Raw genomic sequence first — 27,614 nt, forward strand, 5'->3', positions numbered from 1 at the left:
GCGGACTCTTCAGCTGGATCGTGTTGTTATTGTGCCCATGGCGGAAGTGAGTTCGCCCCGAAATCGACTCCCCTTCTTGTGCCCTATTTGTATCTGTCCTCTCCACTGCATTTTGCCCAATCAGACCTTGCCACGTCAATCATACACACCTGTGGCTGATAATACCCCATTTGGGTTGCCATGGGGAACCAGGAAGTGACGGGTGTTTCAAAATTTCGGTCCAGGCGGAACCTCTCCTCTCACTTTTTGGTTCCGCCCTAAAAGTCACAGAAGACGAACGTGAAACTTCGCCCCAGTGTTTACAGGTGTGGTGAAAGAGGACTGTTCCTGGGTGATTCTCACGAAACCATTGAAACATCACGGCACTAATGATTTTAGCTTTAATATGTGTAATATAGTAACATTAAAAAGCATCAGAATTAACACAATACTGTGTTCTACCTTGCACAATGTGTGATTTCAACATAAGAATTTATAATTGTAAATTTGATCTCATTTTCTGCTGAAATTCTCATTACCGCTATGTGTCCGGCTGTGTTTGAACATGCGTTATGTTGTAATTTAATCAAATTAACACAAAAATATTAAGAAAAAAAATAAATGGATGTTTTGCTAGACTACTTTAGATGAAAGAAAAAATGTTTACTGAATATTCATGTATAATAATAATGAAGAGAAATTAGGGAAATGATGTGTCCATGCCTGGTGTTCTTTTCCTCCGCAACACTTTTTGAGAACAGTTTAAGCACACATACAGAATTTTAATAAAGTTTGATTTTGAGTGACTAAGCACATGGACCAGTTACTTCAAGATGGCTACCAGGTAAGATAATTTTTTTACAGTTAATTTGAAATATTGTCTTGTCAGAATGCTTACACGACATTTTGATTATCATTAACGGAACAGATGCTTATTAAATGTTAATCAATTTTTACATTTTCATGCTTGACATTTTTAAAACCAAATTTTCGTGAGAATCACCCTCCTATGTTGTTGTATGTAAACTGATACTAATTAATGTCTTTGTGTCAGTTTATTGTTTACAACGGTCCGCAAATGTGCGTTTTATATATGTAACACGTGACCTCACTACGCATTTACGTTAGGTCGCGCTGGACCGGACGAGAAGTTGTGCTTTAAAAGTGTATATTTGTTATTTTTCTTGTCAAAAATGGTGTCCCCAGAGTACATATGTGAAGTTTTTGCTCAAAATATCATATAGATAATTTATTATAGCAAATTAAAGTTGACACTTTGTAGGTGTGAGCAAAAATGTGGCTTTTTGGGTGCGTCTTTTAACATGCAAATGAGCTGATCTCTGTACTAAATGGCAGTGCTGTGGTTGGATAGTGCAGATTAAGGGGTGGTATTATTCCCTTCTGACATCACCAGGCGAGCCAAATTTCAATGACCTATTTTTTCACAAGCTAGAGGATAATGGTTTACCAAAACTATGTTACTGGGCTGATCTTATTTACATTTTCTAGGTTGATAAAAACACCGGGGTCCCAATTACTTAAACATGGAAAAAGTCAGATGTTCATGGTATGTCCCCTTTAATGTAAAAAAGAGTTCTTCAGAGTATAAAAATGTATAAAGGAAATGGATATTTAATGCTTTTCCCACCATTGATGAATGATCTCATCAATCCTGCCAATGAGGCTTTTTACTCAAAATTTGGTGTTTTTGAAGAAACCTACCCATATTTGAGAAGTGATAAAAAGAAAAATGAAGATAGGATGAAACTTTTTTGTTTGAAAGCAGAGCGTCTGTTCTTTCATTTGATATATTGTATGTAATTAAAGAAGTGTTAAAGAACCTTTGACTAAATGATTCTTTGAGGAACCAAAACAGATTCTTCTATGGCATCGCTGTGAAGAATCTTTCAAGCACCTTTAGTTTAAGTGTATGGGCCCTATTTTAACGATCTAAGCGCATTGTCTAAAGCGCACAGCGCAATGTCTAAATGGGCGTGTCCGAATCTACTTTTGCTAATTTAATGACGGGAAAAATGATTTGTGCGCCGAGCGCATGGTCGAAAGGGATTGGTACATTTTTTTAATGAGAAATGGGAGTATTTCGGGCGCAACATGCAATAAACCAATGAGAGTCTCAGCTCTCATACCCTTTAAAAGCCTGTTGCGCTGGCACTATGTCTAATGCCTATTTAGATGACGGACTTTGTAAACTGAAAAACTAAGCGGAATGGAAAGACCCCCAGTTTAAGATTAATGTTAAATAATTGTGTTGTGTTTCACTTGAAATTGTTATTTTTTGGGTTAAAACCTTTAAACCCGTTTTCTTTTAGTCATGGAAGTAAAAAGGCAGGCTTTTAATTGATTTAAATGTATGGCTATCCAATATCATCAAAAAACTATTTACAAGTATGTAAGAAAAGGTTTGTACTCTAAAAATACTTTATTTGTAACAAACAGGAGATAAAGAATTTACAAACGGCTTTCCTCACGTTTCAGCACTTGGACAGCGTCACAAGATTTTTTAAGCATTACTTAAAAATGTTTCTCATCTCACCATATCCACAGGTACAGAGTTATCATATACAATAAATCCGTGAGGTAGCATTTAAAAAAACATTTAAAAACAGATGCATTTGTTTAAAGCAAAGCATTTATTTACTTACCAGGCTACAGGTGAAGCAGCTCTTTGTGCCTTCTAATGTCTCATAATTAGTCCTCATTTATGTCCAAGAGACTCAAAAATAATCTTTTACATTCAATCCTTTAATCTTTCATATTTAAAAACGTTTTTGTGCTGCTGCGCATTCATGTGTGTGATAAGCATATCCGTGTTGTCCTCTCGTTTATAGGCGCATATTACTAATGCGCTCTTTAAATAACAAAAAACATATTGCGCCATTGACTTTAGACTTTAGACCAGGTTTTTGTTGGTCAATGGCGTAGTATATTTTAGTTGCCTCAAAATAGCAACGCGCCAACAATGCGCCTGACCACACCTCGTTTTTAGACCAGAACGCCCATGGGCGCAAAAGGGGGCGCAAATTAATTTGCTATTTAAACAACGTGGCGCTAAACGTGAAAATTATAATTGCGCAGGGTGGAAACTAGCAAAAGACACTTGCGTCGTGCATTGCGCGGCATTGCGCCGGGTGTAAGATAGAGCCCATTAACTCCTTTTCCCCTATGAACATTTTTTAGGAGGCATCTCATCTCATACACAATCTCCTCAGCTGAAGCTGAATTTATGTTAAGTAAAGCAAATATTAGGTTTATAGTCTGACAGGAAAGCTTGAGTTAATTGGTGTGAAAAAGTGTTGGCCTCCTTCCTAATTTTTTTAATTTTGCTTGTTTGTCACACTTTAATGTTTCAGATCATCAAACAAATTTAAATATAAAAGATAACACAAGTAAACACAACATGCAGTTTTTAATTGAAGGCTTTTATTATGAAGGGAAAACAAAATCCAAACACACATGACCCTGTGTGAAAAAGTGTTTGCCTCCTAAACCTATAACTGGCTGTGCCACTCTTAGCAGCTACAACCGCATTTAAGCATTTGTGATAACTTGCAGTGAGTCTGTTACAGCAATGTGAAGGAATTTTGGTCCACTCATCTTTGCAGAATTGTTGTAATTCAGCCACAGTTGTAATTCAGCCTTTTATGCCACAGCATCTCAATAGGATTCAGGTCAGGACTTTGACTAGGCCACTTCAAAGTCATCATTTTGTTTTCTTCAGCCATTCAGAGGTGGACTTTCTGGTGTGTTTTGGATCATTGTCCTGTACAGAACCCAAGTTCGCTTCAACTTGAGGTCACAAACAAAATACTTTTTCACACAGGGCCCTGTAGTTTTTGTAGTTCAGGGCCATGTAGTTTTAGAAGCTACGGTAGCTGCCACAGGACAAACATGTCGTTGTCTGAGACAATGTAGGGACAAATGCGCTCTGTAGAGTAGTTTTCTGGGAAAGGCTACTGTAGAAACATGACAGTGACTGCGTTGTATGTAGATAAAAACGTCTCATTCTAATGTAATAAAAACAATACAGTTCATTGTGTAAAGTCACCACTGATAATATAGTTACATATTTATACCACAGGGCTGTTGAATGCTTTATTCTGATTGGTTAAGAACTGTTCTACAGGTATGCATTATGTTTCGATAAACACAAACCTGTCAAATGTCTTAAAATAACCACCAGAACAATTTCTGTGGTAACCGTGGTATAAGAGGAATGATTGACTTCGGGTGCTACCACTTTGGGTGTGCATTATTTTCGAATAATTCAATGGCCCATCGTCAATTATTCCTTACCATCATTTTGCTCATCATGAAAATGTATCTTAATTTAAGAGATTTAAGATATTTTTACTAAAAACGAGACAAAAATTCTAAGTAAGAAAGTCATTTTTTAGAGTGTACTTTATATTGCATTTCTGTCAAGAGATCCTTCTAAAAGTTACACGTTGCACTTTCAACAAATTAAGTTTTTTTAAAACAACTTGTTTTTATAAGTTATGTCAACTTATCACAAGTCAAAACTTAAAATAGGTTGACATGACTTGCATAACCAAGTTTTTAACTAACCAAGTTTTAACTCCATGCTGCATTTTTACAGTGTGATTATGACTGTCCTTTGAACACATGCAAGTAGAAAATAAGTGTTTATCATGAAATAATGGTCAAAAACTATATATTAAAATCAATCAGCTCGATCATTCACTGGTATTTGTGTTTACAGGACAGTGACAAACCAAAGGACCTTTTACACAGTTACTCTACTGATACAGATAGAGCGTATGTGTTTGGTTTTAAAGGCTCATGTGATCTGGCGTGTCCCATCTGTGTAGGATCAGTGCGCTCATTCCCAGCCCCATATTGGCGGCAGACAGGGTGCAATTTGTTCCATTTGGACTATAACTGTCAGGAAGAGATATACCCCTACTTAAATAGCAGCCCATAATCTCCTCCACTCCCCATATTATCCTAATTGAACCCATGGGCTGCCAACCCCATTAATAGCTGAGCTCATCAGCAAATTAATAAAACATCGTCCCCCAAAGCATCACAGCCAACAGAAGCAGAGAATTACTGATCCATTAAATATACAGAAATAATAATAATATCATCTTTATCTTTTGTAAAAATATTTGTGCTACTCTGATTTCTGATTAAATGAAATGGTTTTATTATAGTGTGCTATTAGAGACACTCATGTGACGTTGTGAATCGGAAGGCAGAAGGCATTGAAACTCTTATGTTTCTGCCCATCAGACAGACCAGAACGAATAAAACCTTGCATCAAACCCAGGAGCCCTGACATGTATTGTGACATAAAAGCAGCTTGTATCATTAAACTCTCAGTCTTTACTGGCACTGTGAGGCTATGATAATAAAAGGCTTTAATGAAAGCAACTTTAAATGAAGCGAAAGCAGGCAGCGTGAAGTCCGTTATTAAATACATCTATCATGCACTCGTAACAGTCACTCCATGTCAGTATTTTAATAAGTGTCCAGTTCTACTTTGTTTTGCTTCAGTGAGAAGCCGGAACCCATTCTGGTTTCCATGTTTTGTGGGGACATTCCATAGGCATAATGCATTTTATACTGTACAAACTGTATATTCTATTCCCCTTACCTACCCCCAGTCCCTAACCCCAACCATCACAGAAATCTTTATTTTACCTTAGATTTTCAATTAACATCATTCTGTTTGATTTATAACCTTGTTTCCTCACGGGGACATCAAAATGTCCCCACAAGGTCACAAAAACCCTGGTATTCCTATCTTTTGCAAACCTACAGTTAGTGAATAATAACCCTGCAAGTTTTTTATTACAGTGATGATCTACATAAAGCCAAAACTCACTTCATCAGAAGTTATATAAGAAAATTAAAAGCTGGGATGTGAAAGAGCAGTGGTTTAGGATAATGACTGATGGTAATGTATAGAGTCAGAATGATGCGTCAACATTATCAATTAAATTAAATGTATCGATTTGCATGAACACATTTCACAGTCAAGGTGGCTTATGGTCAGTTGAAAATAAAATCCCCAAATTTTAAGTCTTTGTGTTTGGAAGTTATAGTTTATACCAGACTAAACACAAACGTTTATCCTAGAGCAGGGGTGGGCATTCCTGGTCCTGGAGGGCCACAGTCCTGCAGAGTTTAGCTCCAACCCTATTCAAACACACCTGAAAATCCCAATCAAAGGTTTCAGTATGATTAGGGTTGAAGCTAAACTTTGCAGGACAGTGGCCCTCTAGGACCAGGAATGCCCACCCCTGTCCTAAATTATAACTTTTTCATTATCCCTTGGTTTCCCATACAGGGCTGGCAGTGTATCTGATCTCATCCAGAAACATTTTTAGTCTCATCCTGATAGCAATCACTATGTTAAAATGTTTAAAAGTATTTTTATAAATCAGTGATTCTTGGGCATTTGGATAAAACAGGTTTAAATTAAAAAAAAAAGTTAGTTAAATTACAAAATCTGAACGTACATCATTATAGACCAAGGTCTTGGCTGTTCAGCAATTTACTGGTGCAACCTCCCCTGTTCGTATTTTTTTCATAAAATAGGTGTTTTTCTGGTTATTACTCATACACAGGGCCGCCTTAACCTAATGTGAGGCCCCGGGGCTAAGAGGTTTTGTAGGCCCCCCTTCCCATCGATTTATAGTCTCTTTTTTTAAGTGTAATATCTAGGTAATCTACATCACAAAATGCATTAGTTTCTTTCGAGACATACAACAGTGAGTTTTCCCTCTTTGAGCCAGAAAACAACATAAAATTGTTATTAACATATCACTGAGCCCACTTGAGCATAAACACAAGACACTTTATTTAACAACCACACACAGCAACTTGTGGTGATAATAAAACCAAAATGTGTGAAAGTTTAATGATTACAAAAGATAAGTCTTTATAGACATAATTAAATGCATTAATGATAACAAAAGCTAAGTCTTTATAGACAGAATCTTGTTTTTAATCAGTTATTTATTTTGTAGGCTACTGAAGATATAGTATGCATTGTATTTATAAGCATGTAAACCGACCAAGTATGAATATGCACAAAACAGACAGGGAACATACCTGTATATAAGATCTTTAGATAATGGGATTATAATGGTGCTATCAGGGGATGATCATTTGAGATGGTTTTGTCGCTCTTTACTTTCTTAGACTTGCACCTTTACCGTTGCGTCTCTTTCTCGTCTTTCTACCAACAGATGTGTGTACTGTGAGCTGACGTCGCGTCAAACTACATCGCTCCAGCTGCGCACGCGTCACTGATATAAACGCGAGTAAACTTAAACTTTATAACAACTAACAGCATTATGTGCGGGAACTCCTTTCTTAATTTAGCGTCACAGTTTCTTGTGCACGGGTCAGAGACTTCTGCATGCCAGAGACTCAGCTGAACGAGCACAGAGAGCGAAAGAGCGAGCGCGCGCACGAAAGAGAGAGAGAGACCTGCACCTCACTGGTGCTTATTATGACATTTCAGAAATTACTCTTTCATTTGTTGGTGGATTATTTCCCGTTTCTCTATCACACTCAGTCTAACGTGCAGGAATGTCAAGTTGGCAACGCGCACTTAATTACATTACGCAGAATAAAAAATATGTTACGTCTGACATTTTATTTCACGTTAAGTTACAACGGACCAATCAGCAGCCATGTAACGTGCAATTAGAGTGATTGCCAGAAAACCCGACAAGTTACAAAACAATATGACATTTTCAGCTCGTCATGAACGCAAACTTGGGAGGCCCTTGAACTTGGGAGGCCCCTGGGCTTCAGCCCAGGTAAGCCCGTGCATTAAGGCGGCCATACAACATTTACTTTAAGCCTAAATAAAAAAAGTAATGATTTTTTTATTTAATAAACATATTTTTGTATTAATAGAGACTATTAATTTAATAACTCAACAGCACTGAAGAAACATATTGTAAGCATATTCATTTAAAACAAATAAAACTCAGTCTGACCGTGGTGACACTAATCTGACGGTGGTGACATTGGCCTCATTATTCCAAAATGTATACCACTCAAGTCAATGGCTTCTTGCTTAAACTTAATGTAAATATTTGGTCCAAAAATAACAATCCTGAGCAAATATCAAATCATAACTTCCTAAAATACATAAAACCTTACAGAAAAGACAGAAAACCTGACGGTGGTGACATCTGACGGTGGTGACAAAAACCTAATATAGATAAAAAAATAGATAAGTTGTTCACATTAGCCATCTTGATTCCCCTCTGTTGCTAGCTACTTCAGACCTCTTATTAAAAATGATACATTTATTTCATAATCTAATCTAATATTTTTTTTACAAAGGTGACGGTGTTGACATGTTATGAAGTAGCAGTGTCCAAAAATATGAAAAAGTTTAAGAGAAAATAGCAAACATACAGGAGCTTGAGTGATCTTGAAGCATGCGGTAGAGCTGAAGGTTTAAAAATGGGGTCCTCAGGAATGCAGTTGACCCTGTAGTTGTCTGATTTCATTGCTTTTTATAAATATCTGACGGTCGTTACGAATATGTGGGACACATTTTGAGCAATCACAAAATAATAGTAAATATTGTTCAAAACTCACTGTCTGTAGTTTTTAATATATATTACAATGTACCCTTTCATGCGGTAAATATATTATTCAATTCAATTATTACTTTTGGCTTTTTTAATCAAGTTGAAATATTTATCTCTTAACCGAGGACAGCTGATTTTGTAGGCAATGGGCCAGCATATAATCATTAAATTAATAAAAAATAAAAATAAACCTATAAAAAGAACCTTACATATGTGCAAAGGACCCCCTGATTATAACATTGATTCTTTTTCTTCATGAAAATGTTATTAATTTCCAACCGAATTAGCACTTTTCTTAGTAGGACATGTTTTTGCCAAAGTTTCAAGAATCAGTGAAAGGTGTGGAACCAAAAAATGTTCAACAAATCACCTGTACCCTATTAACGCAGACATAATACGTCATCAGCGCATTCACGTCCGCTCTGAAACAAAGGCAAACAAACTTTCTTGCTAAATTGACAACCTGGGGCCTATTGCACAAAACTAGGATAAGGGATTAAGCCGGGATATCTTGGTGATCCTGGCTCAACTGATCCTTGATCCGGTTGCACTTAAGCTGGATAGGGGGCAGGAGGATATGTTATGGTATAAATTACCATGGAGATCTATTCTGTGGAGCTAGCCTGCTCCGGACCAGGCTAAATTCCAGGATCTAGTTAATCTCATCCCTTATGTCAGTCAGCAGTCACCACAAATGGAAACCAATAGTTATTTCACTGCCCAATATACATTGTTATCACATATAACTACACCCACTGACAGAGAATGAAGTCGTAATATTGTAACTTGTTGTTTTAGAGGAGGACAGTTGTTACAATAACAGTTGTGGGGCATTTCGTGGAATTGTACTTCAGTATGGTTTCAGAAACAAGGACATACTTAATCTTTTGGCACATCAGCATCAAATTGTTATAATTATCAGAACTGTAAAAACAATATGCATCTTTCCACAGAAAGAACCAGCTTCAAATGTATGATTTTCTCCTTTCCTCGGTGGGGCCCTTATACTCTGTCGTATAAAATACACATTTCATATAAATATAAAAGCACAAAGTGTAACATTATTTTTCTTTATTGAATAAGAACAAAACAAAGAAGGTAAACCATCAGCTCCTTTCGAAACTGAAGTCACACAGTGACTCTACAAGATGGAAAGCATGAATCAAAGCATTATTATACAACCAAAGGATAAATATACATTCAAAGGTCTGTATATAACACACCCTGCATGTCTGCTGACTGAAATAAATGCGGGACAAATGCCCTCTCCTTCCTAAGGCAGGCCACATTGTGGAGGACACCACAAGCCACAGTAATGTCACATGCCCTCACAGGGCTGACCCTTAATTTGTGAAGGTAGTGAGAGCATGCCTTCAGGAGGCCAAAGGTCATTTCAACTCTAGCCCTGGTCCTGGCATGGGCATAGTTGTAGGCCTGCTGTGCGTCCTGGGGGTCTGTTAAAGGTGTCAGGAAAAAAGGCTTGCCGCCATACCCCCTGTCTCCCAGCAATACACCAGAGAATTCACCTGTCAACACAAAATCTCATCATTACTATCTCATAAACACAGTGATATTCTTGACACAGACATTATGTAAAAAGTGGTTATTAAAGGAATAGTCTACTCATTTTCAATATTAAAATATGTTATTGTTACGGATGTCAGCGCTAACGTCCCCGGTGTTCAAACATCACATTCACCTGACTTCTAACTGGAACTACATTTCCCACTATGCCCCACGCTCCGCTGATTACACTCCACCTGTTACTCATTATCCTGCCTATATACCTGGGACACACACAAACGCTCTTTGCGAAGTCTTGTTTTGCCCCGTGCAGCACTACTGAGCGTTATTTCCCTGTTTTCCCTGTGTTTGTTTCCCTGGTGATTACTTTTGGACTGCCTTTTGGATTATTGATGTTTAGCTGCCAGCCTCGACCTTGGACTGTTTACCCGTTTACGAATTATCTCTGCCTGCCCCGATATTGGACTGTGTTTACATTTACGATTGCTTTCCGCCTGCCCCGATTCTGGACTGTGTTAACGATTACGATTACTATCTGCCTGCCCCAAGCCGTATCTGTGTTTACATTCCAGTTTTACCGCTACATTGCATTGCCTTTGTCTAAACTGCTGTGTGATACTAATAAAGATTTGCAAATGGATCCAACCTTGTCTGACTCGTCACAGAAGACTTCGCCGCCCACGGATCCAGCAACTCTTTCCCAGATCACCGGAGAGCTCTCGTCGCAAGCCGGCGTCCTCATGGCTCACCAACAACAGCTAGCGAGGCTAACATCACTGACGGAGGAGCTTGTGCGCTCCGTTCAGAGCCTACACGGGCTCGCGGCCGCGTCAGCCGCTGCTTCCTCCGCGGCAGCCACTGCACAGCCACCTCCACCAGCTCACCAGCCACATCCTGTCGCTCCTACTACACCACGACTGGCTTTCCCAGAGAAATTGGATGGTACACCTGAAAGATGCCGTGGATTTCTCATGCAGTGCTCATTATTCATCGCTCAGCAACCCCATGTTTACCCCACCGAGATCGGCAAGATCTCGCTAGTCTGTACGCTACTCACCGGTAAGGCTTTAGAATGGGCAACAGCATTATGGACTTCGGGAGGTTTTGATCACAGCACATACGACGAATTCCAACAAACCATGAAGGCGGTGTTCGAGCACCCAGCTGGAGGACGTGATCCGGGTGAGCGTCTGCTGGCGCTGCGTCAAGGTCGCCGCACCGCGGCTGAATTCGCGTTGGAATTTCGCACGTTAGCAGCACAAACAGACTGGCTGAAAACCACCCTCAAGACGATGTTTAGGCAAGGATTAAGTGGTGAGCTTCAATCTGAATTGGCCTGCAGAGACGAAGGGAAGAGTTTTACTGAGTTTGTGGATCTGGCCATTCGCATTGACAATCTCGTCCGGACACGAAGACCCACCCGTTATGTGAGTACCTCCCCTGTTACGTCAACCGAGGAATGTGAACCCATGCAAGTGGGTCGTGCACGATTAACTGTGGAGGAGAGAGATCCCCGATTCAGAGAGAGATTATGTCTATATTGCGGCGAGCCCGGACATGTCATAGCTTCATGCCCTGTTCGACCTGCTCAGTCCCGTTTGGGCCGGGTGAGTGCTCTTTCCCCCACGGGAACTTTTGATTGTCTCGAAATTCCTGTTACATTGAAATTTCATGGTCACACTGTAAATACTAAAGCCTTGCTAGATTCCGGGGCTGCCGGTAACTTCATTGACATTGATCTAGTTAAAACTCACAATATTAAATTAATCCCTTGCTCACCTCTCTCTGTCTCAGCGTTAGATGGACGACCCCTCGGCTCAGGTCTCGTCACGGATATCACAGAAACAATAACCCTGAACATCTCCACCAATCACTCTGAGAACATCATCTTCTACGCCATGCCATCACCTCATAATCCCATCATCCTTGGCTTCCCCTGGCTACACGAACATGACCCTTTAATTTCCTGGAGCAACAAGGAAATAGTGCACTGGAGCCCCTCTTGCCAGTTAAAGTGTATTCCCAGAAAACCTGAATTACCTCCACTTCCGTCACCAGTAGGTACCATGACTCCTCTTCCTGACAATGTACCTAAGGAATATCATGACCTGGCAACGGCATTTAGCAAGACCAAAGCAACACAGCTTCCAGCCCATCGATCCTGCGACTGCGCTATCGAGCTGCTTCCCAACTCACAACTTTCTAAGGGCCGCATCTTTCCCCTGTCAGAGCCCGAGACCCAAGCCATGAAAAGGTACATAGACGAAGAACTATCCAAGGGGTTTATTCGTAAATCCACATCACCCGCCTCAGCAGGATTTTTTTTCGTGGAGAAGAAGGATGGGGGTCTACGTCCATGTATTGACTACCGCGGACTCAACGAAATCACAGTTAAATTCAGATACCCGCTTCCTTTAGTCCCTGCAGCCCTAGAACAGCTTCGCAACACCAAGATTTACAGTAAGCTCGACCTGCGCAATGCTTACAACCTCATTCGCATCCGCGAAGGTGATGAGTGGAAGACCGCATTCTCTATGGCGAATGGTCACTATGAATATTTGGTCATGCCCTTCGGCCTATCTAGCAGTCCCTCCGTGTTCCAGTCTTTCATAAACGACGTGTTCAGAGACATGCTCAACCAGTTCGTCATTGTGTACATCGATGACATACTGATTTATTCCGATTCCAGAGAACAACACATCCAACACGTCAGAACTGTACTACAGCGACTCATACAACACCAACTTTACGCCAAGGCAGAGAAATGTGAGTTCCATTCCACATCCATTTCATTTCTGGGGTATGTCATTAGTCCCGAAGGGGTAGCTATGGATGAACGAAAGGTACATGCAGTATTAAACTGGCCGCAACCCCAATCAGTAAAAGACCTCCAGCGTTTCCTGGGCTTCGCAAACTTCTACAGACGCTTTATCAGAAATTTCAGTTCCATCGCAGCCCCTTTAACTTCCCTGGTACGGAAAACCAATCATAAGTTGTCGTGGTGTCCCGATGCAAAAAGAGCATTCGAAGACCTTAAATTCATGTTCACGTCAGCTCCCATCTTGCATCATCCTGATCCTGATCGTCCGTTCATTGTGGAAGTAGATGCATCCAACTCAGGCATTGGCGCTATACTATCACAAAGGCAAGGTGAACCCAATAAACTTTTTCCCTGTGCATATTTTTCTAGAAAACTGAATGCAGCTGAACGCAATTATGATGTGGGTAATCGTGAGCTTCTAGCGATGAAGGCAGCGCTAGAAGAATGGCGGCATTGGCTAGAGGGTGCCAAACACAGTCACCATCTTTACTGACCATCGCAACCTTGAATATCTGCAATCAGCAAAGCGTCTCAACACCAGACAGGCTAGGTGGGCCCTGTTCTTTACTCGCTTTCGGTTCATAATCACTTACCGTCCAGGGTCAAAGAACTCGAAAGCTGATGCCCTGTCTCGTCAATACGACTCTGTTCCACAACCCAGCAAACCTGAGCCCATCATCCCACCCACCCTTATTGTTGCACCCGTGCATTGGAATGTAGTTCAGGAAATTAACCAAGCCAACGCTCAGAAACCACCACCCAGTGGGTGCCCCGTTGATCGAACATTTGTTCCACCCAAATTCAGACGACACCTCATCCAATGGGTACACACCTCTCCCAGCTCAGGACATCCAGGTATTAACACTACACTACAAAAACTGAGAAACAAATTTTGGTGGCAATCTATGCATGAGGATGTTTCCACGTTTGTCAATGCTTGTATCACATGCGCAGGTAATAAATCTCTCCACCAAGCTCCGGCAGGTCTTCTTCAGCCCCTGGAAATACCCAAAAGGCCCTGGTCTCATATTGCTGTGGATTTCGTCACTGATTTACCCCTCTCCAAAGGTAATACCATAATCCTTACAGTCGTGGACCGCTTTTCTAAAGCCTGCAGATTTGTCCCCATGCCCAAACTCCTGTCAGCCCTAGAAACAGCCGAACAACTGGTACGTCACGTTTTCAGATATTACGGACTCCCTGAGGACATTGTGTCGGACCGTGGACCCCAATTCACATCTAGGGTATGGAAAGCCTTCTTTAAAACACTCAACGTCAACATAAGCCTTACATCCGGATATAATCCACAGTCTAATGGACAGGCAGAACGTGCTAACCAAGAACTCACCAAATTCCTCAGATTATACTGTCATCAAAATCAGAATGAGTGGTGTCGCTTCTTACCTTGGGCCGAGTATGCATAGAATTCCATCACTAAAACTGCTACATGTCTCTCTCCATTCCAATGTATACTCGGGTTCCAACCACCTATGCTTCCGTGGGATGACGAGCCATCAAAAGTCCCCGCTGTGGATGAGTGGTTTAACAAGAGTCAAGAAACCTGGAGACAAGCCTACGTTCATCTTTCACGTGCAGTCAGAAGATCCAAGGAACAGGCAGATCAGTCCAGACGACCACAACCTTCATACAAACCAGGTCAATTCGCATGGCTCTCCACCAAAGACATCCGGCTTCGACTACCATGCAAGAAACTAAGTCCCAGGTATGTAGGTCCATTCAAAATCATAAAACAAATTAATCCTGTGTCTTTTCGTCTCCAACTGCCTGCTAATTATCGTATCTCCCCCACTTTTCATGTTTCCCTGCTCAAACCCGCCGAGAATCCGGGGACGGCTGTAGAGTCCGGCTCAACAAGACCCCCCCCCACTCATCGTGGATGGTGAGGAAGCCTTCCTGGTACACGAGCTCTTAGACTCCAGACGGCGGGGATCCAACATCCAGTACCTGGTAGACTGGGAGGGGTACGGCCCGGAGGAGAGATCGTGGGAGGACGCTAAGGACATCCTGGATCCCAATCTCATAACTGTCTTCCACAGGTCTCATCCGGATAAGCCGGCCCCTCGCCCCCGTGGCCGTCCGAGGAAAAACCTGTCCCGCGTCTGGAGCCGCTCGCAGGGGGGGGGGTTCTGTTACGGATGTCAGCGCTAACGTCCCCGGTGTTCAAACATCACATTCACCTGACTTCTAACTGGAACTACATTTCCCACTATGCCCCACGCTCCGCTGATTACACTCCACCTGTTACTCATTATCCTGCCTATATACCTGGGACACACACAAACGCTCTTTGCGAAGTCTTGTTTTGCCCCGTGCAGCACTACTGAGCGTTATTTCCCTGTTTTCCCTGTGTTTGTTTCCCTGGTGATTACTTTTGGACTGCCTTTTGGATTATTGATGCCAGCCTCGACCTTGGACTGTTTACCCGTTTACGAATGATCTCTGCCTCCCCTGATATTGGACTCTGTTTACATTTACGATTGCTTTCCGCCTGCCCCGATTCTGGACTGTGTTAACGATTACGATTACTATCTGCCTGCCCCAAGCCGTATCTGTGTTTACATTCCAGTTTTACCGCTACATTGCATTGCCTTTGTCTAAACTGCTGTGTGATACTAATAAAGATTTGCAAATGGATCCAACCTTGTCTGACTCGTCACAGTTATTACCTTAACCAGGGGCGGAGTGGGACCAAAAAATCTACCGGGAAATTTCGTATACCACCGGCCCTCCGTGGTAAAAAAAATGTCTCGTAGCCTATTTGTAGTAAAACTAGGGTAATACAAATTGTAATCAATTTGCCCCCCCCAAAAAAAAAAACATTTTCATAATATTAATAAAATCATTAAATCATTGCTAATTTTCCTAAATGAGTAATACAAAATGATACCTGGTTGAAAGACAGATATGCGCACCTCAATCAGCTATTACATAACAGAGCGAGACCAGAGATGAATGTGCTCATAATCGGAGTAATATGGAATAATTTGTGCATCTTTGAATAACTGTAAGAATATTTCCTTAAAATATAATTTTTGTCATATAAAGTTTTGAGAGATAATAATGTTTTTTCCACGGTTATTGCTTATTTATTTTAATGTGTTTGGCGCATTACCTCAGAGTGTATTTCAGTAATATTGCTTTTTTTCCCGCTAATAATAATACAATTTACATGCCAATCCTGCTCCTTGTCTTTTTATTCATTTCATTATGCTGTTATATTAAGTTATGTGGATATTTAATGGCATATGAGACGTTCATTGCCGTTATATTATCTCGTCTAATATTCAAATCATCTCCGGAATAATGTGTGCATCTTCGAATAACTGTAAGAATACAGTTCATTTGAAAATAATTTTTTTGAGAAATAATAATGTTGTGAGGATATTTATATATTTCAGTTGAATACTCTCGTCTATTAATATGGAAATCTAATAGAAATCTAATAGTAGGAAATATAAAATGTGATACTGCAAAGTTACCCTTCTAAATTTTATTTATGATATATAGCCATATGGAGATAAACCTTTGCAAATGTGCTGATTTTATCCATTCAAGTACTGACCACCAGGCTAGAGATTTTAAACATCCTTAATCCACACTTTCTATCAAATAGTCTCCGCTTGATGGATCAATCCGACCGCGTATGTACTGAAATAAACAGGTATTCGGCGACGCGGCTTTTCACATCAAAGGCCGACAGGCTATGGCAATTTGGAGAGGGGCCGTTCAATAATCCCCCTATATTTAAAAAAAATCCTAAATATGGTTAAACCTGGCGAACAGGTTGAGCACTTTTATATAGCCTACTGTGTTGAGCAAAGAGGCTGCACAGTTTGACCGCCAAGACGGGGTTGCTATATAACTTGCAATGTATAACTATTAACCATTATCAGACCGGCCCTCGCAGCCTCAAAACACTACCGGCCCACCGGGAAATGTCCCGACTCTCCCGATGGCCACTCCGCTACTGACCTTAACTAAGAATTGTTGATACATCCCTCTATCATTTGTGTGCATGCACGTAAGCGCTGGAGCGCGCTGCGACGCTTCGAACGCATTTAGCTTAGCCCCATTCATTCAATGGTATCATTTAGAGATAAAGTTAGAAGTGACCAAACACATCAACGTTTTTCCTATTTAAGACGAGTAGTTATACGAGCAAGTTTGGTGGTACAAAATAAAACGTAGCGCTTTTCTAAGCGGATTTAAAAGAGGAACTATATTTTATGGCGTAATAACACTTTTGGGAGTACTTCGACTCGCCTGAAAAGTCCGCTCCCCTTCTCCCTCTCATAATGGGAGAGGGAGGGTGTTACTGCGCCGAGTAGAAGTACTCCCAAAAGTGCTATTACGCCATAAAATGTAGCTCCTCTTTTAAATCCGCTTAGAAAAGCGCTACATTTTATTTTGTACCACCAAACTTGCTCGTATAACTACTCGTCTTAAATAGGAAAAACGTTGATGTGTTTGGTCACTTCTAACTTTATCTCTAAATGGTACCATTGAATGAATGGTGCTAAGCTAAATGCTATCGAAGCGTCGCAGCGCGCTCCAGCGCTTACGTGCACGCACACAGATGATAGAGGGATGTATTAACAATTCTTAGTTAAGGTAATAACATATTTTAATATTGAAAATGAGTAGACTATTCCTTTAATAGGGGTTGTGTGGCTCACCTTGTGATAGGCGCTGATAGATTTCAGAGGTCCGAAAGATTCTGGAGTCATGGACTGAGCCAGGCCATTTTGCCAGTGTTCAATGGAAAATATCAAAAAGTTATGTTCACCTGAACATTAATGCCGTGAAAAGATTTCATATTTACAAAATCTGCCTCATGGGCACCTGAGGGGGCTTTTATCCTTATGTGTGTGCAGTCCAGTCCACCAATGACACTGGGTCCTGTAAAAGAAAAGAGATTTTGTGATGGCTCCAAATGATGACTCCTCACCATTCTAGACTGAATAGTACTTTCACAAGTTTGACATGATACCTTATGCCTTCTGGAATCCAGAGAGATGGTCTCCTCATCATCATTGCCGTTATGTGCTGATGAAATGGGGCCTTGACCCTATCACATTTAATCGGCTTCATATTGAAGCTAGTAGACAAGACATGCCAGGCCTACAGTATGCCTTTGATGGAGTACTCGCTGGATCAGCATCGTCTAGTGCTCGTGCTGGTGGCTTTAACACAGTGCTGCCAGACACTGCAAGGCAATAGGCAAACCAAAGTCGGACAGTCCAAATAGATTATAGAATGTGATTGTGTCCCATGTAGAGATGGAAGAACATACCTTGTATGAAGCGGGTGGCATCTTGGGAGGGACCTATGCTTGTCTCTTTTCCTCCAGGGATCCCCTCCAACAGGCCTGCCTTTATTTAGCTCCAAAGCTGGCCTCGGCTGGGGTGAGGTCAGCTTTTGGTGACCCACCACCCGTGCCTTGTCTCTGGGTATTCTTTTTCACTGCTAAAACAGTACAGACAATGTGTAAGCAGGCACCTTCTGGGTACAATCTATGCTTGTGCATTATTAAGTATTAGTCAGGGCCCTTAACATTCTGCAGAATGTTCTTGTATTTGATTTTGACCTGCTGCCATGTCCGTTTTGGCCCGGTCATGTTTAATCTACATCACACACACACACCACAAGAGAAAAAGAGAGGCTTTCTTTATCACACAAGAACATTCAATGGAGTCACACTGCAAAAACAAAGACTTTGTATTTTTGTCTTGTTTTCAGTAAAAATCAAAAAATTCTTAAATTAAGATGCATTTTCTTAAAGAAGCAAAATGACCTAGGAAAATAAGCAAAAAAAAAAAAAATCAATCAGCCAATGGAATAAGAACAATTGTTTTGAATTAAGTGTTTATGAAACAGTATATTTCAAGAAAACTTTTAATACATCTTAATTTGATTTTTTTTCATATTTTTACTGAAACCAAGACAAAAACACAAAGAAAGTCATTTTTTAGCAGTGCAATGAGCAAGTGACCTTGGGTCCTTTGAAATGCGCTTTATAAATTAAAGTGATTATTATTAATAGCTCATCTATTTATTCAATTCAATTTTATTTATAAAGTGCTTTTCATAATTGTTTCATTGTTTCAAAGCAGCATTACATTTATAAAAGCAGAAAAAAAGAAAGAGAAAAAAAACGGTGGACAACATAAGAAGCCGAGTACATAATGAGGGTAGTATTAATGTAATGCTTTCATAATAATTTACTGAAGCCTTATCCAGTGTGATAGAGTTACTTTACACAATTTCACTCATATTTGCAGTCCATTTCAATAAAAAAATTAACTGTTTCATAATCAGAGTACAATTGCGTTTTTTGGAGATGTGAATTAAATATTTTAATTGTAATTGTGATGTTTCAGCGGAGCTGTGAGTGTGTAACAGCACCTAGTGTGTTGTCCTTAATTTAACACATCTCTGTGTTATTTTTAGAACAACACACTTTGTGTTGTTTTAACACATCTTGTGTTGTCCCTTTTATTTATATGAACTCTAAATCAGCACGAAATGACACATAAGGGCTTTTCACACCTGAAATTGTTAACCCTAGGTTATTCTAAAACCAGGGTTAACGGAATCCTGGGTTATTTTTTCATGTTTCACACTGTTCAAACTTAACCAGGGGTTAAGAGATAACCCTGGGTATTCATAATTTTACGTTTCACACTGTGCATTCCTAAACCCTGGGGCTGTTTCTCAATATGCGTTCTTCAGCGAACTTGCATTCTCGTGTCCTTGCGCTACGTCATCATTAACAGTCGAAGTTCATTCCAATTCTCAAGAACGCAAGTACTGAGGACGCATGAAAATACCCGGATGTGTTCTTGATATCGAGGATGCATCGAGTGCAGCCTTGCGCACTGAAATCGCTTCACGCCCCATAAGTCATTGTGGCAAAACAATGGCGGAGGTCAGGTGACCAACAGGAAGATCGCACACATCTCAATTGTCATAAGTGCGTTCTGTGTTCTCGCGACCTTCTGAGTTCGTTCTTCCGAGGTCGTCTGGCAAGTTCGATCTCCACGAGGACGCAAGTCCGTTCTTTGCGTTCTTGGAATTGAGAAACAGCCTGGATCAGGAGTCTGTAATTATCAAGCCTTGATTAGCTACTTCAGCTGTTTAATTAGGGTCATAACATTCTAACCCTGCTTCGTTTCACACTGCATGCGTTTGGCACCACAATGCGGGGTTAACACCACAAATGCAGTGTGAAAACCCCTATAATGTGTTAAAAACAACACATAATGTGTTAAATAGTTTAACACAAAGCAATGTGTTAAAATTAACACATCCAGGGTGTGTTAATTTTAACACATTGCTTTGTGTTAAACTATTTAACACATGGGTCTTCAACCGGGGGTCTGCGGCCCCCAGGGGGTCCGTGACGGAACTGCAGGGGGTCCGCCAAATGATGTTTGACCACAAGCTTTTTTTTGCTAAAAATTTACATGTCCCCTTTAAGTTGTGCATGTGCGTGGCCGCGAAGGCGCGTGTTCAGTTTAGCATGCGGACCAAAATAAAATATCTGAAGATTATAAATGTACACTCAGGAAGCAGCAGTAGTGACAGAACAGGCATCATAAAACAGGTAAATCTTATTGGCATGTGTGTCTTTCTTTCAGAAAGTTATTTTATAATCAGTGCGACATTGTCTCATCTAAGTTATATTTCTGAACTTGGACGGCTGTTTCACGCGGTTCAGATTTAAAGCGCTAACTCAACAGACAAATGACACCACTCCCCGTCTGCATTATAAACTTTGACAAAACTATCGCTCGCATTTAAAAATGTATGAAACGTGCACCGTGATGGTGCTTTGTGCAACATTCATAGTCATAGCCTCTCAAAAAGTTGCCCCAAAGAGATGCGCGCGGACTTAATGCATGTTTTCTCCTGAGTCTGATATGAAGCTATGCAGAAAATAAACCTGCGTTACTCAAACTCGTGACAATTATGATCCACGAGCAAGGCAACAAACCTCTGAATTATAAAGTAGCACAACCTCTATCCCCACCAGAATAGAGAGTCTTTGTGCCATTCACCATGGTCAGTCATCTTTATAAACTGAAAGCCCAGGTTCAGGTAAATTCACAGTAAAATGAAAATCTATTACACTGCAAATACCTTTAAATAATATTATATTGTTATTATTATATTCATATTATTATTATTATATTCATATAAACACTAAATCTACTTTACTAAATTATGCATGTACAACAACAGCATAATAGTGCCAATGTATTGTCTTAATATAGTATGGCTGTGTGACAATATGGTTTGTTTCTATTTATAAAACAGTTCCAGTCCTTGATTCTGATTGGTCAATAGTTGTACTTTACTCCACTTTGCGTTGTGCCTAATACGAAAAGGCAGCCCCTCGTACCTCACTGCTTACTTAAGTATCAGTTTTACACATTTAGTATCAGGGGGTCCCTGCTCCATGCCTCTCTCATCTAAGGGGTCCCCGACCCAAAAAACATTGAAGACCCCTGATTTAACACATTATAGGGCTTTTCACACCTGAAATTGTTAACCCTGGGTTATTCTAAAACCAGGGTTAACGGAATCCTGTTTTTTTTTTTCATGTTTCACACTGTTCAAACTTAACCAGGGGTTAAGAGATAACCCTGTGTATTCATAATTTGACGTTTCACACTGTGCATTCCTAAACCCTGGATCAGGAGTCTCCAACCCAGTTTCAACACACCTGTCTGTAATTATCAAGCCTTGATTAGCTACTTCAGCTGTGTTTAATTAGGGTCATAACATTCTAACCCTGCTTCGTTTCACACTGCATGCGTTTGGCACCACAATGCGGGGTTAACACCACAAATGTGGTGCCAACCCTGCTCCAGAGCAGGGTTTCATAACCCTGGGTAAAAAGCGGTGCTAACACCGCTTTCAAATTACAGGTGTGAAACGCACCTTAACCCAGGGTTAAAAGCAGGGTTTAGAAAGAAGATAACCCAGGGTTAAGCACAGTGTGAAAACCCCTTATGTGTTCATTTTAACACATTGTAGGGGTTTTCATGGTTACCACAAAATATCCATGGTTTTGACAAAATTGATAGTAATCAATACACCAAAAAACCATGGTTCTGTAAGGGTTTTGTCTTGTGTTCTGTTTGTTTTGTTGTCAGGTCTTTTATTTTGATATCATATTCTGTTTCCAGTCTTTTATTTTGAAATCTTGTCATGTCACACTTCACTTTGTACTTCCTGTTTGTTCACTATAAATCTGGTTCATTGATATCATATCACTGCAAAGTATTGTATGTGTAACAGCTACCTTGCCGAGTGGTCCTTGTCTTGTTTCTTGTTCTGGATCTTGTTCATGGTTTTGACCCTTGCCTGGAGTTTTGGATTACGTTTGTGTATTGCCCTATTGGATTTGTTTGCCTGCCTGTGTGGATTTACTTTTTAATAAACCTCCTGCACATGGATTTGTCTCTTTCTCTTTCTCGCCATATCAGAATCCAGCTGAGGTTTATAATTTCCAGCCGGCAGCATGAATCCAGCGTTTGCGCTATTTGAATTATGCCAGGACAATCGGCTAAAGTCATTCCTGTCTCTAAGATGGCCGCCAGCATGCCTGTCACTAAGATGGCTGACACAATGCCTGTCTCTAAAATGGCCGTCACCAAGCAAGTCTCTGCACCCAAGATGGCTGTCATGTTACCTGCACCTGCTTTTAAGATGGCTACCGCCTTACCTGCACCTGTTACCCAAAGAGCCATTGCCACGACCACACCTGTCTTAAAGAGGGCTGTTGTTACCCCTGCACCTGCTATCAAAATGAGCCGTGAGGCTCTGCAGAGAGTGGTGCGCTCAGCTGAACGTACCAATTATCAATGAAATAATTTCTGACCAAAACTTAGATGCACTCTGTCTAACAGAGACCTGGCTTAAAGCAGACGATTACATCAGTTTAAACGAATCCACCCCACAAGACTATTACTATAAACACGTTCCTCGTCTAAAAGGGAGAGGGGGTGGTGTAGCTACAATCAGGGGTGGACTGGCCATCGGGAGTTCCGGGAGCAATCCCAAACGGCCGGTCCATTTCAGGCCGAACCGGCCGGAGGTCAAAAAGTTTTTTTTTAATGCCTGACCAGGCGCTCAGCTGCAGCGGAACGCTGTGTCTGTTTCAGACCGGGCCAAACCAATTCTTCAAATCTTGAGGGGAGATAAGAGCGGCCCCTCCCAACTTGGACTGATCCTCGGTTTTCCTCACATCCGATTGGCTCAAAGGCGCCGAGCAAAAGAGTTTACTTTTGGTCAGGTTTGGATTCGTGTGAATGCAACAAAGACAAGACGGTAAAAATTGCGAAAAGAAGAGAAAGAAATGGGTGGGGCCTAAAACATAAAAATGTTGGCACAAGAGGCAGCTAAATGCGCCAAATTAACAGACCTTTTTCGCAGTCAAAAGGACGCTGTGGCAGGAGGTGCAGATGAGGAAGGACCAGCAGCATGGAGAGGACAGGTGCACAATTAGTGATGCATCTATTATACACTGAAATCATTTTATTTGCATTTAAATATAGGCATATATAAGGGATAATGTAGAGCGAGGCGGTTGTTATAGCGAATTCAACCCCGACAGGCTTATCAGGACCCCACGCAAAGCGGAGCTTGGTTGTGTTCGCTATGGGAACCGCCTCGCTCTGCATTATCCCGCTTATGAAATTGATGAAATAGCCTGTGTGCGTATTTTGGCAACGGAAGTGGTGTTGTTCCCCAGTGGTTTTAACGTGTTAGCAACTCAGTAAGTTTATCAAAACAGTTTCCCAGCATCAAAATGTCTGGTAATTGCGTTTGGTTGCACTAATAATATACTAATACGTATATATGGTCACTTTATATTTGGCCATCTGCTAACGTCTTCTATTCACTCCACTATAGTACACGGATCTGGTAGCTGTGTTGAAAAACTTGATAAAGTCAACTTTTAAATATATATTTCTCTGTCTGTGTTGCTTCACTACTGATTCTTGCCATACTTCCATTGCCAACATGCGCGTGCATACGTTTCCACATCATCATTGTGTTCAAACAGTAAAAAGGAATCCCTGTATGTCTGTATATTAGCTGTTAAGGTCACTGATGGAGAGAGACAGGTTGATGATGACTCTTGCAGTCATATTGATGAGGAGGAGGAAGGAAAGCAGAACAAGAGGAGGAGGAGAATGGAACCAGTACAAAAACAGTGATGGGTCAGTGTGCAGGGCTGGGTAGGCAATCATATTACCCTGCTGGAAAAACCAGCATACCAGCAAGACCAGCATATGTTGTGTTTTGGTGCTGGTATGCTGGTGACCACCAGCGAATCCAGCATCAAACCAGCATAGACCAGCATAATTCTCATGCTGGTTTGATGCTGTTTTTTTTTCAGCAGGGTAGGCATATCAATCAATCAAAGCTTTATTAAGGACACACAAATAGAAAAATACAGCACAATATTACATATTTACATATAGGATAAAATGCAATAGTCCATTTACTAGATTATAACCTGACTAAAGCACAGATTGAATTAAAAAAATTGAATTATTCTTAGTCATATTTATTACTGATGTTCTTCTCATGCATATGTAGCTGTACAATCAGTAAGCAGAGGCAGGGTCCAGCACAGGGGAAGTGGAGCCTGGGAGAGTTGAAAGTGAGTACGTACACACACAATCTCTATTTTATAGGACTGTATTGTAGTTTTTGATTATCTGAGTGGGTATGTGTGAGTAATTGTAACAATTTTATCACTCCAACTGACTGTACACATGACATGCTGGAAGTTAGCAGTATACTGTGACTTATGTGTTCGAGATTAGGTTTTGCTGACCTGGTTGTGTTTAGTGCAGTGGTGACTTGCTTATACAACCTGAGGAGGCAGGTGTTATCCTAAAGTTTCTTTTAGGTCTTCAGCATAATCTGATTCTCTTCAAGTTCATACCATAAAAACACTACTAGAATTAAAATAACTGCAAAAAAGCCTGCTCGTGCACCAAGGGCACTCGCGTAAAAGGCCTCTCCATCTTAAAGTCCCGGGCTGAATTTCAGTCCCAGTACGTCCCTGGCTACAATATACAACAAAATATTTAAAGTAAACCATAAATCTGTCACAGAAATGTCACAAAAAATAACAACAATATATCAACAATGCAAATCACATTAAGACGTCACTTCTTCTTTCCAGTATTCGTGGACCTTTCATCCACGGGCTGCTTTTACACCCCCTTCGGCTACAACCGAGTCTGTATTTTATAATACCCAATGTATTAAAGGAATCCTCAACCTTTTTAATTAATTCTGTTAACTTACACCGCCATTAACACTATTTATGGACCTTTCATCCAAGAGCCTTTCACTCCTGACGGCTACACCCGAGTCGGTATTTTATAATACCTAATGTATTAAAGGAATCCTCAACCTTTTTAATTAATTCTGTTAACTTACACCGCCATTAACAGTATTTGTGGACCTTCCATCCACGGGCCTTTTCACCCCCTACAGGCTACAACCTGAGTCGGTATTTTATAATACCTAATGTATTAAAGGAATCCTCAACCTTTTTAATTAATTCTGTTAACTTACACCGCCATTAACAGTATTTGTGGACCTTCCATCCACGGGCCTTTTCACCCCCTACAGGCTACAACCTGAGTCGGTATTTTATAATACCTAATGTATTAAAGGACTCCTCAACCTTTAGTTTAATAACAATTAAACAAAATAAATGTGATTTCAATAAAAAACACTTTAAAATGTTAAAAAGAAAAATGGAAAGAAACTACCGAAGCACAAAGTTAGAGGTATGGCGTTCAGCATGGAAAGAGAGTGTTTAACACTACAGACAGGCTATTAAAACCACCAGATCTACCTATCTCAGTACGCTTATTAAAGAAAATCAAAACAACCCTCGTTTTCTATTAAGCACAGTTGCGAAACTGACTAGAAACAAAGAACAAACAGAAACAAATAGTAAACTCCAACACAATAGTAATGACTTCATGAACTTTTTTACTAACAAAATTATGTTTATTAGGGAAAACATTGAAACTACGCAAGCGGCCACCACTATACCCAATAGTACATTTACCTCTAGATTACCATACGAACATCTTGAGTCATTTAAACCTACTACAATAGAAGAGCTCTCTAAATTAGTAATGTCATCCAAATCATCGTCCTGTATACTAGACCCCATTCCCACAAAATTACTAAAAGAGGTATTTCATGTAGTGTCAGACACGGTACTAAATATCTTTAACTCATCCCTAGAATTAGGATACGTTCCAACAGCTTTCAAACTAGCAGTTATTAGACCGCTCATTTAAAAACCAAACCTTGACCAGGGAGATCTTAATAACTTTAGACCTATCTCAAACCTACCTTTTCTCTCTAAAATATTAGAAAAGTAGTGGCAAGCCAGCTACGCACATTCATAGCGAATAATAATACATATGAAAAGTTCCAATCAGGATTCAGGCCCCACCATAGCACAGAGACAGCGCTGCTTAGAGTTACAAATGACCTACTACATCCGATCGTGGTGAAATCTCAATCCTTATATTACTAGACCTTAATGCAGCCTTTGACACAATAGATCACAGAATCTTACTCAGTAGACTAGAAAACTATGTTGGCATCAGTGGTCAGGCGTTAGCCTGGTTTAGATCGTATCTAACCAATCGCTATGACTTTATTTATGTAAATGAGGAAGAGTCATATCACTCCCCGGTTAAATTCGGCGTACCACAGGGATCAGTTTTAGGCCCTATCCTATTCTCGTTATATATGTTACCTCTAGGAGACATTATCAGGAAACATAAAATACGTTTTTACTGCTATGCGGATGATACCCAGCTTTACATCTCGTCACATCCTAGCGAAACCCACCAGTTTGCTAAGCTAACAGACTGCATTAATGATATTAGGGACTGGATGGCACATAACTTTCTTATGCTAAACTCCAATAAGACTGAGATACTTATTATTGAACCAAATCGCTACAAAAATAGTATGTCAGATTACAAGTTGTCCATAGATGGCTGCACAGTGGTGCCATCTTCCACGGTTAAGAATTAAGGTATAATGTTCGACAGCAATCTAACATTCGATAGTAATATCTCCAACGACTGCCGCACAGCATTATTCCATAAAAGAAAAAACTCAAAAATAAGCAATAAGCTGTCTGCATCAGTCGCAGAAAAGCTTATCCATGCTTTTATGACCTCTAGAATAGACTATTGTAACTCGTTACACGGGGGATACCATGCAAATCAGGTAAACAAGCTACAGCTGGTTCAAAACGCTGCCGCAAGAGTGCTTACTCGATCTAAAAAGTATGACCACATTAGTCGAATTCTGGCATCTTTACATTGGCTACCAGTTAAATATCTAATACTATTTAAATTCTTACTAACTACCTACAAAGCCTTAATTTGACTAGCGCCCTCTTATATTAAAGAACTACTATCAGAATACAATCCACCACGTAAACTGCGCTCACAAAATTCGGGTCTCTTAATTATCCCTAGAATATCAAAAGTGTCTAAAGGTGGTAGATCCTTTTCCTACTTAGCCCCTAAGCTCTGGAATGATTTACCAAATAATGTTCGAGTATCAGACACAGTTGATCAATTTAA

General features: G+C 40.4%; 2 long non-coding RNA genes across 3 annotated transcripts in view; one reads left to right on the forward strand and one right to left on the reverse strand.

The window, feature by feature from the left end:
* The window catches only part of LOC141350953 (uncharacterized), a 271,024-nt gene extending 252,513 nt beyond the window's left edge, over positions 1-18,511 (reverse strand). The window contains exons 1-4 of one of the 2 annotated variants that reach the window (XR_012359061.1): positions 18,245-18,511; positions 17,942-18,157; positions 17,628-17,850; positions 9,645-10,111 (exon numbers count right to left, since the gene is read on the reverse strand). This is a non-coding gene — a long non-coding RNA (uncharacterized lncRNA). Of the gene's footprint in view, positions 1-9,644; positions 10,112-17,627; positions 17,851-17,941; positions 18,158-18,244 lie in introns of those variants that run through there. The other variant, XR_012359062.1, reaches the window with a different exon arrangement.
* Positions 18,512-21,246: 2,735 nt separating this feature from the next.
* LOC129427315 (uncharacterized) lies at positions 21,247-25,079 on the forward strand. The gene is made up of 3 exons (XR_008638591.2): positions 21,247-23,455; positions 24,061-24,185; positions 24,568-25,079. It is a non-coding gene; the product is annotated as an uncharacterized lncRNA (long non-coding RNA).
* The last annotated feature ends 2,535 nt before the right edge of the window (positions 25,080-27,614 follow it).

The sequence above is a fragment of the Misgurnus anguillicaudatus genome, chromosome 19 (assembly GCF_027580225.2).
Source record: "Misgurnus anguillicaudatus chromosome 19, ASM2758022v2, whole genome shotgun sequence".
Classification (NCBI taxonomy): domain Eukaryota; kingdom Metazoa; phylum Chordata; class Actinopteri; order Cypriniformes; family Cobitidae; genus Misgurnus; species Misgurnus anguillicaudatus.